The sequence below is a fragment of the Saimiri boliviensis genome, chromosome 18, assembly GCF_048565385.1.
Source record: "Saimiri boliviensis isolate mSaiBol1 chromosome 18, mSaiBol1.pri, whole genome shotgun sequence".
NCBI lineage: Eukaryota > Metazoa > Chordata > Mammalia > Primates > Cebidae > Saimiri > Saimiri boliviensis.
The window spans coordinates 36,639,016-36,648,531 of NC_133466.1; the positions used below are offsets into that span (position 1 = coordinate 36,639,016).

Sequence of the window (9,516 nt, forward strand, 5' to 3'; positions counted from 1 at the left end):
GTTGAAAAAAAAAAAAATACCTGGAAAAGTTGATCATTTCTAGCTCCTTCTTTGGATTTCTAATCTGTAAAATGGAGTTGTAATTATGTCTCAGTTTAACCTATGACAACAGAGACAGCCTGGGGACAATTCAAATTTCATTAGAATCTCTATCGAAAGGAATCCGCTAATGACAAGTCTTATTCTTGTTTTAAATCCTCCTCAGAATGTTTCAGAGTAACAGAGGCTAACACACATGTTATTACCGTCATCAGGGACTCTTCTATGCGCTGCAAATATTTATGCATTTTGTTGAGAACCTCAAGCGCCTTCTCAGATGTCCCTGATAGCCTGTTCTTGCTGTGAGAGCCCTACTGCACTAGGTCTTCTATTCACTCTCAGATTCTCATGAACCTCTCTGCAAGGTTTCTTGAGAAAACACCAAAGCCTGGATGAGCACATGGATTTGCAAGAGAGCTGTGGCTACGCTGGAGTGAACTTTGACCAACAGGAAACTTGGCCAATGAGAGATTGAGGCACGAAGATGACTTCCCTCTTCCTTCTCCTCTCCTGCCTATTACTCCAGGTACTGGCATGCGCAGAGAGAACCTGCTTGCCAAGGGATCTTTTGCATCTAGGGAACTTGCTGTGAAATCGTGCCAAGGTTGATAAACATCACATAATGTTACCTCTTTTGTTACCTCAGTTTCCTTTCCCTTTCTCTCTTACCATCCCGGCTAGAATTACTAAAATAAAGGATTAGGTCCTTAAATCTTGCCTTTTGCTTTCCCTTCTAAGAATAAGGTACTCATATCATCTTCAGAAAAAAATCCTACATGGTAGGTATTATGGTTTCACCCATTGTAGAGACAAGATAATGGAAACATAATAAAATAAAATAACTTAATAGAAATTAACATAGATAGTCAACAACAGACCATAATATCAGTTTGAGTCCAGAGTATATGTTCATTTTTTTCTATTTTTTTCTTCTTTTTTTTTTTTTCAGTCTCTGTGGAGACCATCAAAAATTGCCAATATCGACTATATTGCCAGTTCTCACGGCGGGGTATTGAGAAACATTTTCAATTAGCAATAATCATGCTTTGGATAAACCTCATGGCTATGATACTGCCACTGTGCAAAGCTAGTATATGCACTTAAACCAGCACAGTATGATGCTCTGGATCAGGAGGCCAGCTTGGAGTCAAACCTTTATGACAGCTTCAACTCCACAGTCACAAAGAATGTTTTGGTAAGAGCAGGAGAGGATAAAGAAATAACACTTAAGATAGTTTTCTTGGGTCCTGAACAATTCCATAGACAACGTGACAATTAACAATGCCACATTTAATCTACTATTTAATTGAAATATTATTGCCAATATTAGCGTCTGCTCATTCACTGATCCCATAGCTATATAGCAGGGAAGTAGAACTCAATACTGTCATGGCCAGAATCTTTTCAGGAAGCAAGGTGAGTAAATATATTCTGGGTTACCATATTCTTTGAACAAACCTCTGGAAGAAATCCTACATATATCTGTATATTGCCTCAATAACTTAGAGCAAAGTTTACTTTAACTTTAAATAGTAAATCCATCCACAATGGAAGACTAAACATTTCTTAGTGATCATTCCCATCAATTTTTAACTATATGTCTTTTTATACTTAAACTTCCCATTTAAAAATCAAACCTAATAAATCCTCAAGTTAAGGTAGTAGTGGATTCCCATTAACCAAACCTAAAAAGCAGTTATCATAAAAAAATTGTAAGCATGGAAATAGATACTTGATTGTGAAAGTATAAAATTAATATTTGCTTACTGTGGTTTACAACTTGAAATGTCAACATTAAAAAGTTGAGAAATCTAAGCATTTGTTCCTAATAATATTTTCTCACTCATATACAGTAATAAATCTGACAACCTACTTATTATTGTAGAATGGACTATGGTCCACCTCAAGTACATGTAAACCATTCCATTCGTTCCAAAAAATCAATTATAGTTCGTTCAGGAAATTGTAAGGAAGTCTCAAAACCAAGTTGCATTTTTTTGAGTCCCAACTCCAAACTCCACGTTCTTCAGACCCGTAAGTTAAATATTATTCTTTGAATCCTCAACCCTCTACTTTCCACATTTCAAACATCAGATTTTTACCAGTTTTTTCTTTATAATGTTTTTTCTATTTTAATATTTTTCCATTCTCATAGCTTCAAAGCTGCACATACTGTACTTTCTGGTTATAATTCAACCAATATGGCCCTGCACATTGTAGAAACTGTACGACAGTTTAGGGAGAAGCATTTCCATGAATTACAAGCTGCATTACATCACTCCCCCTCAGTTGTGATGCAATTCACATTCCCCTACAATCACAATTCTCCATTTGATCAAGAACATCTCTTCACATCCAACTGGTTTAATCAAATTTTTAAATTGTTTTCACATGGTCTCCATTCTATTTAAAATGCTATGCTTCTGTTCATCATCAGTATCTATCATCCAAATCCTTCAATAAAGAGTGAAATTTGCAGACCAAATAATGCCATTGTTACATTTATTTGAGTGTTTCGTTTTGGAATATAATTTTGGGTTTTCTTTACTATATTTTAAGAAAAAATTCTACCAAATTATAATAAGCACAATGTATTAATATTAGACAGGATTGTAGGTATACTTTAAAAAATCCTACCAAATTATTATGAGCCCACATATTAACATTAGTCAGGGTTCTCTAATGAAACAGAACTAAGGGCGTGCGTGTGCGTGTGTGTGTGTGTGTGTGTGTGTGTGTGTGTAGACAGAGGGAGTCAGAGATTGACAGTTTAGCACTGGCATACTGTATTTATTGAAGATGTTACACTTCTAACAAATTGAGGGTTTGTGGCAATCCTACACCGAGCTAGTATATCAGCACTAGTTTTTCAGCAGCATGTTCTCACTTCATATCTCTGTGTCATATATTAATGTCTTGCAATATTTCAAAATTTCTCATTAGTATTATTATGTCGTTTAATATCGCTTGGAAATTGTTCCCTCCAAATCTCACATTGAACCTGGATCCCTAATGTTGGAGGTGTGGCCTAGAAGGAGGTGTTCGGTTTCTGGGCACAGCTCCTTCATGAGTGGCTTGGTGCCTTAATGAGTGAGTTCTCACTCTATTACTTCCCGTAAGAGCTGGCTGTCTAAAAAGATCTAACACCCCTCTGCTCTTGCTCCCTCTCTCACCATGTGACACACCTGCTCTCCCTTTGTTTTCTGCCATGATTAGAAGCTTCCTGAGGTCTGCACAAGAAGGAGATGCTGGTGCCATGCTTCTTGTACAGCCTGCAGATCCATGAGCCAAATAAAACTCTTACCTTCATAAATGATCCAGCTTTAATTATTCCTTTACGGTAACACGAAACAAAAATATATTTTGTGCTGATCTGTGAGCAATGAACTTTGATGTTATTATTGTAATTGTTTTGGGGTACCACAGATCACAACCATACAAGAGGGTAAACTGAATTAATAAATATGTATGTTTGGACTGCTTCATCAACTGGCCATTGCTCTGTCTCTCTCCCTCTCCTTGGGCCTTCCTACTCTCTGAGAGACACAGTATTGGAATTAGGCCAAGAATGACCTCTAAATAATGAAGTGAAGAGTCACACAACTCTCACTTTAAATTAAAAAACCAGAGATTATTAAACTTAATGAGGAATCATGTCAAAAGCAGAGACAGGACAAAAGCTAGGCCTCTTAGAGCAAACAGCCAAGTTGTAAATACAAAGGAAACTTTTTCTAGGAAATTAAAAGCGATAAACATGAATAATAAGAAAGCAAACAGCCTTATTGGTGATACGGAGAAAGATGTGGTGATTTGGACAGATCAATGATGCCACAACATTCTCTTGAGCCAAAGCCCAATTCAGAGCAAAGTCCTAACTCTCTTCAATTCTATGTAGTCTGACAGAGGTGAGGAAACTGCGGAAGAAAAGTTTGAAGCTAGCAGAAGTCAATTAATGAGGTTTGAGGAAACAAGTCATCTACAGAACTTAAAAGTGAAAAACGAAGCAAGATACTTACCTGGCAGGGGAGATACCATGATCACGAAGGTAGTTTTCCTAGGGCGAGGCTTATCCATTGCACACAGGGTGTGCTGACCCCTGCAATTTCCCCAATTTGATTGCATAATTTGTGGTAGCGGGGGACTGCGTTTGTGTTTTCCCCTGGCATTAAATTTAAAAAATAAAAATAAAAATAAAGAAAAACAAAGCCAATTGCTGATGAAAAGCTGCAGCCATTTATCTAGAATATCTAGCTAAGATCATTAACAAAGGTGGCTACATTAGCAAGAGTTCCAATGCAGACGAAATAGCTTTCTGCTCGAAGATGTCATCCAGGACTTTAATAGCTAGAGAGGAAAAGGTGTGGCCTGGCTTCAAAGCTTTAAAGCACAGGTTGACTCTCTTGTCAGGGGCTAAAGCAGCTGGAAACTTTTGAGTTGAAGCCGATGCTCATTTACCATTCTGAAAGTCATAAAGCCCTTAAGAATCATGCTAAATCTACTCTGCTTGTTCTCTATAAATGAAACTACAAAGGTTGGATGACAGTATATCTGTTTATAGCATGGTTTGCCGAATATTTTAAGCCCACCATTGAGATCTACCACTCAGGAAAAAAAAAAAATGCTTTTGAAAATATTAGTGTGCATTGATAATATACCTAGTCACCCAAGAGCTCTGATGAGATGTAAAAAAAATTAGTGTTTTCATGCCTGCTAACATAGAATCCTTTCTGCAGCTTATAAATCAAGGAGTAATTTGAACTTTCAACTCTTATTATTTAAGAAATATATTTTTTGAAGCTATAATTGTCATAGACAGTGATTGCTGTACTGGATCTGGGCAAAATAAATTCAAAACCTTCTGGAATGGATTTACTGGATTCACAATTCTTGAAACCATTAAGAATATTCATGTTTGATGGGAGAAGGTCAAAAATATCAATATTTAGAAGAGTTTGAAAAAAGTTTATTCCAGCCCTCATAGATGGCTTTGAGGCGTAAAAAACTTCAGTGGTGAAAGTCACTGCAGATACAGTGGAAACAGCAAGAGAACTGAAGTAGTAGTGGAGCCTGAAATGGGACGAAATTACTGCAATCTCATGATGAAACTTGAACAAATAAGGAATTGTTTCTTACAGATGAGCAAAGAACATTGTTTCCCAAGACAGAATTTACTCCTGGTGAAGACACTGTGAACATCATAGAAATGACAACAAAATATCTAAAATATTATACCAATTTAGTTGACAAAAAGTAGAGGGGTTTGATAGAATTGACTCCAATTTTGAAAGAAGATTTACTGCAGGTAAAATGTTATCAAACTGCATTATATACAACAAAGAAATCATATGGGAAAGAAAGAGTCTGTCAATGTGGCATATTTCACAATTGTCTTATTTTTTAGAAATTGCTACAGCTACCCGACCTTCAGAAACCATCACGTTGATCAGTCAGCAGGTATCAATATTAAAGCAAGACCCTCCACCAGCAAAAGGATCACAGCTCACTGAAGGCTTGGATGATTGTTAGCATCTTTTAGAGTTTTTAAACTAGTGTGTGTAGATTACCATTTTAGATACAATGCTATTACACACTTAACATACTACAGGATAGTGTAAAAATTAACTTTTGTATGCATTGGAAAATAAGCGAAATTGTGTGACTGACTTTACTGTGATATTCACTTCACTGTTGTGGTCTGGAACAAAATCTGCAATATCTCTGAGTATGCCTGTATAAGGAATTGGATTGCATGATTATGTGGGCTGGAGAATTCAAAATCTGCTGTGTGCTCATCAGGCTGCAAACCCAAATACTCAATGGTGCAGATGAAGTCTAAGGGCAGTGTGCTAGAGAAATTTCTCTTGCTCAAAGAGGCTAGTCTTTTAATTCTACTTAGGCTATCCACTGATTGAATAAGGCTAAGCCGCATTATAAAGGATAAGGTTTTACTCAAATTTCACTGATTTAAAGGTTAATCTCATCCAAACCCTCCAAGTTGACACATGAAAATTAACCATCACACTTAATAAATGTGCCTGTTACTGAAGTAACAGCAGACAGCACTCATGCTCCGCTTAACAGTGAATAGCTAGCATCCCCGTGTTGCAGGAGCTTGAGAAATAAATTAGGCTGGCAAAAATAATTTTTCATGGCATAAAAAAATTTTTGCATGAGTTGATAAAAATTAATCTTTATGATTTTTTTATATGCTACATCATCAGAAATCAATGGGACTCACAAAAACAATATATTTTACAAAAAAATCCCAGTTTCTTAGGCTCAATGTCACATTTTTAGTATAATTTTTTTTTTTTGTAATTTGCAATTAAGGTATAGAGGAGGCTTAGAATAGAGTGAGACTGCTTAGGATTAAATCCTCATCCGATGTATTAGAAGCTGGGTTATTGTAGGCAAGGCACCTAATCTCTCTGTTCCCCAATTTTCTCAGCTATAAAATAATCTTAATAGAACCGTTTCGTGGGTAGTTAGAAGAATTAAATAAATCAATATTTGTAAAGTACTTAGAAGAGTGCCTGGCTATTAGTAAATGCTATATGTGTTTCTTTTAATTGAGAAGAAATAAATAAAATAATTGTCCCAACTTAAGCAGGGGTCTTTTCATCTGCTGTGATCAGACTTTGAAGAAATGCAAAATCAGAGTGCCCATTTTAACTAATAAAATTTTTCAAATTAACTTAAACTTTTTACTTAAGTAAAGAACAATGAGCTTGAAAGTGTGTGGATGACATAAAGTTGCCTGTGTCTTTAAGACATATAAAGTTGCCTGTGTCTTTAAGACATACAAATTCACAAAAAATAAGCTGACAGTTTAATCTCTTTGGTAAGAAAAGAGTCAGCACATTAGGGGAAGTGGAATTGTTGGGAATTAATTTAGTTGTTTGGCATTGTGAACACAAAATAATTTATTAAGTTTTTTTTTTTTTTTTTTTTTTTTTTTCAGTTTCCACCTTGTAGACGTCATGATACATAAGCCCATATCCATAGAAAATATTCCTGGAGGAGGGGTGGTGGTAAAGTTGGGTAATTTCTTCTTTTGCTGTGTTTGATACAGTATCGAATGATGATATTCAATCTCCGGTTTACCAAAGACCATACATAACATTTATGTGCCCCAGGATGGGTAATAAGTCAGGCCATTTCCAATCATTTAGTCTAGTGATTGTACTATGTTGCCATAAGAACTTTGAGATGGTTTATACATTTGAAATTTTTTTCTAGATTTTTAATATCAAATGTGCTCTTTAAAGCAACTCCTACAGATAAATCAGATCAACTGTGCTGGGTCAAAAGACAAGAAAACACACTATCAGTCTCCTTAGGCTTAGGTGGGCAAGCACAAGTTGATTAACCAAGAAAAAGTATGTGGCTTCGATATTGCAGTTACGTTCAACCTCTGTTTGATTGGCAATAGATGTTGATGTTCATTTCTAATTTCTGACTGGCTCTTCAGCTCTTGTACTGCAAGAAATTGGGTCAAAATGACCCAGAAGAGTAAAAACCTTACAGTGAGGAAGGCCAGCATTTCCACAAAAACATATCCTCATCATGTTTATATCAGAAACTTTGGGCTTGATTTCATACCAAGTAGAGAATTTAGGGATATCTCAATACACAGAAATAATGAGAAAAGATCACAACAGCATGATGTTACACTTGAAGAGCTTTATTTTTTGACTGTAGTGAAATAAAAATGTAAAGAAGCTACCCTTCCATGCACATCAGCTATAGAAGGGTGTTGTAACCTTGATATTTTCTTAGATAAGTGTCATATGTCCCTGGGACTGTGAAGATAGTTCAAGCAATAGACAATGGGAGTTTTTGCCCTGCAATTTTCTCTTCTTGTGGTGTCTTTGTCTGTCTTTGGCAGCAGGGTAAGGCGGGTTACGTGAAATGAGTTTGGAAGTGCTCCCACCTGGTAGAGTCTTAGAAGAGTTTGAAAAATAGTGACATCATTTCTTCCTTAAGTGTTTGGTAGAATTTGGCAATGAAACTATCGGCTCCTAGCTTTTCCTCTTTGCAAGGTGTTAGATTATTGATTTAATCTCCTTATTCCGATTGGTCTTTTTGACTTTTCTATTTTGTCATGATTCAGCCTTAGGTTGTATATTTTAGAATTGATCCGTTTCTTCCATTTTACTCAATTTGCAAGTGTATAATTGTCCACAGTAGTCTTTTCTGATCCTTTGTATTTACATGGTATCAGTTGTAAAATCTCCTCTTTCATTTGTAATTTTATTTGAGTCTTCTTTATTTCTTGGTTAATCTTGTTAAAGGTTTGGTAATTTTGTTTGCTTTTTCAAAAAATCACCCAAGTTTCATTGATTTTTGGTGTTTCTAGTTTGTATTTTATTTATTTATTGTATGATTTTTATATTTCCTTCGTCTGTTGATTTTAGGATTAGCTTTTTCTTTTTTTTTTTTTTCTAGTTATTTAGGTTATAAAGTTAGGTTGTTTATTTGAGATATTTCTCTTTTCTTAGTGTGGGCATTTATTGGGTTCTAGGACCCCCACAGATACCAAAATCTCAAGTTCTTTATATTAAATGCATAGCATTTGCAGAGAACTTGCGCACATTCTCCCATACAGTTCAAATAATCTCTAGACTACTTATAATACTTGACAGAATGTAACTGCTATATAGTTTTTAAACTGTGCTATTTTTATTGTTGTTTCTTATTTTTTCCCCAACATATTTTAAATTCACACTTGGTTGAATTTGTAGATGTGACTATGGATATGGAACCCATGGATATGGGGTGCTGATAGTATTTCTGTCATTATATTGACTTCTGACTGTTTTGTGATTCTTTTCTTCTATTCTTCTTTTGTGAATTAGATGATATTCCCCTAATGTTTTGCTTTGATTTATTTGTCTTTATCTTTTATGTATCTACTACATTTTTTTCTTTATGGTTGCCATAAAAAGTATACAAAACATCTTATAATTAAAACAACTTAACGTCAACTGGATACAAAAATGTTGCACTTTAACTTCTCCTCTCTCATATTTTGTTATTGTTGTAACAATTTTTGTCTTTTATGTGTTGTGCATGTATTAACAAATTATTGTAGCTGTGATTATTTTTAATGCTTTTGTCTTTTAACTTTCATGCTAGTGTTAAAAGTGATTTATGAGCTACCATTACAGTATTAGAGTATTATGAATTTGACTGGATTCTAACCTTTACGGTAAGTTTTATGGGTTTGTTTTGTTTTGTTTTGTTTTGTTTTGTTTTCATATTGTTAGTTAGCAGGAGATGTCCTGGAGTCTAGGTCCGTGGGAGAGACACCTGAAATGGATTTGCTGTGTCCCCACCCAAATCTCAACTTGAATTGTGCTCTCATAATTCCCATGTGTTGTGTAAGGGACCCAGTGGGAGATAATATGAATTATGGGGAAAGTTTCCTTTATACTGTTCCTGTAGTGGTGAATAAGTTTCAAGAGATCTGATGGT

General features: G+C 35.3%; 1 non-coding gene and 1 pseudogene across 1 annotated transcript; one reads left to right on the forward strand and one right to left on the reverse strand.

Moving 5' to 3' along the window:
• Nucleotides 1–988: 988 nt before the first annotated feature.
• Nucleotides 989–1,128, reverse strand: LOC120368492 (U4 spliceosomal RNA). The gene has a single exon (XR_005582603.1). It is a non-coding gene; the product is annotated as a U4 spliceosomal RNA (small nuclear RNA).
• A 2,919-nt stretch (nucleotides 1,129–4,047) lies between these two features.
• LOC120368482 (U1 spliceosomal RNA) lies at nucleotides 4,048–4,201 on the forward strand (annotated as a pseudogene).
• The last annotated feature ends 5,315 nt before the right edge of the window (nucleotides 4,202–9,516 follow it).